This window comes from Lipotes vexillifer, unplaced genomic scaffold, assembly GCF_000442215.2.
Source record: "Lipotes vexillifer unplaced genomic scaffold, Lipotes_vexillifer_v1.1 scaffold636, whole genome shotgun sequence".
Classification (NCBI taxonomy): Eukaryota; Metazoa; Chordata; class Mammalia; order Artiodactyla; family Lipotidae; genus Lipotes; species Lipotes vexillifer.
Window position 1 is genome coordinate 203,568 of NW_006786547.1, and position 1,998 is coordinate 205,565.

Here is a 1,998-nt window from a genome sequence, read left to right on the forward strand (position 1 = left end):
GGAGGAGGGAACAATGTGAGAAAAGAATGGGGACGGGAGAGGGCAGGGCCGACAAGGCCGGGCCCTGGTGGCGAGCACAGTGGGGACGAGCTGCGTGGACTCAGGGAGAAGACACACAGGCGGCGTGGAGAGCGACCAGGGGCATCACACACTTGGGAAGGGTGGCAGACAGAGCCTCTGGGCAGGTGACCCCGCAAGCTTGACCACGGGGACACAGGGGGAGGGTCAGCATGGGAAACAGCCTGAGTGCAGACCACGGACACAGGAGTGGACAAAGGGGCAGCGGGAAGGTCCTGCCCCCAGGACTATGGGAGCCACAGGAGGACTTGTCCTCCGAAGACTGCTCCGCCAGGGAGGGGTCGAGCCTCCGGGGCCAGGGACCAGCCTCCCGGGGCTGCAGGGGAGGGGAGAGGCAGACTGGTTCCCTGTGGGTGTTGCCAGCTCCCACTCAGGACCAGCGGCCTGAGCCTTCCTCCCCAGAGAAGCCTGGCCCCCCAGGGCTCTCCCATCTGACCTGGGGAACCCTCAGCCTGGCGTCCATCGTGGCCCAGTTCTCCTGTCCTACCCCCCTGATGCTGACTCACGAAGGATCATTCCCCGGAGGCTTCTGGTCTGGTTTAGTTGGAGGGTCCCCTCTCCCCGAGAGAAGAGGCTGCTGACCACCTGCCCTGGGTTAACAGCTGGGCCCCAGCAAACAGATGTTCACAGAAGCCTCTGGATACACAGAAGAGCAAGCCAGTGCCAGGAGACGGGGCCCCTCCCCAGACCTTCCCTCACAGCTCTCCCCAGCCCCATCCTTGATCACACTTGGCTGAGGGCTGGCTCAGGGCAGGGCTGAGACTGCAAGCCCAGGGCTCCAGCTGAAGAGGGCACTCAGGAAGTTGGTGGGTGTGTGGGAAGTGGAGGCCCCACCCCAGGCCAGGCTGCCCCTGTGCCACACGGCCCCCGCCCAGCCTCTGGCAGCAGCCTCCAGACCTGAGCCCTGGGGCCACAGGGTGCCTGCTCTCCAGGCCCGCTGTGTCCGGCCTCCCATCCATCTCAGCGGCCTCCAGGGGGGCACATTCTGCCTACTCTCCCAACAGCTCAGCCCCCAACTCCTACAAGTGTACCGAACCCCATCACCACAAAGCAAACCCTCCCTCACCCGTGAGGCAGGAGCTCAGACGTGGCTGGACACACGGCTGGCCTACTCAGGCCTGCTGCCGGAGCCTGGCTGCTTGCACACTGGCCTCCCTGCCCCCCGCACCCACCCCTCCCCTGGCCTGTTTCCCTCTGGCCCCACCCCTGCTGGCCTTCCTTAGGGATGTGACCACGCCTTGCCTGGAGTTCAAGGCCTACGCAGAGCACTGCACAGGCCCTGTTTCATCAACGCTTTTCCCCACTGAAGTTAGGGAAGGAGCTTGGACAGAACCGGTCACTTGCCAGGGTGTGGAGAAGAGAGATCAGCCTCTGCGCCCCCAGAAGTGTCTCCTCCTCGGGACCTCAGGGCCTCCGGCGGCTCTCCAGCCAGGCCCGCAGCTACTCTTCCTTCTCTCTGCTCTGAAGCCCAGTCTCTCAGGCCCCTGGGAGCCCACCCCGAGCCCAGGCAAAGGGGCCAGGGCAGCAGGGGTGGCTGGGGCTAGGGGACATAACCTCACCCTTGAAATGGGGCTCACCTCCTCAAGCAGCACCTTTCCCCCTTCCCCAGCACCTCCAGACACCCTGACCTGGCATCCTGGCTCCTGTGGGTTCTGTCCTCCACCAGAGGAAACCACAGGGGTCTGGGGAGCTCCGGGCAAGAGTGGGTGGAAGCAATATTCGGGACGTTTGGGAAGAAAGGCTGGGAAGGAGTGCTTCCCATGGGAAGCGGTGGGCCCACAGGGAAGGGATTCCAAGCAGAGCCAGGGAAGACAGCTCTGAAGGAGAGGCTGATGGTCCCGAGACCAAGGGCTGCACCCTGGGGGCCGAAGACTATCACAGCCCTGCAGGGAAGGGTGGGCAGTGAGCCGCCCCCCCCCC

At 64.8% G+C, this 1,998-nt stretch overlaps 1 protein-coding gene across 1 annotated transcript in view; it reads right to left on the reverse strand.

The window, feature by feature from the left end:
• The window catches only part of CACNA1B (calcium voltage-gated channel subunit alpha1 B), a 197,347-nt gene that overhangs the window by 193,541 nt on the left and 1,808 nt on the right, over positions 1–1,998 (reverse strand). The window lies entirely within an intron of this gene.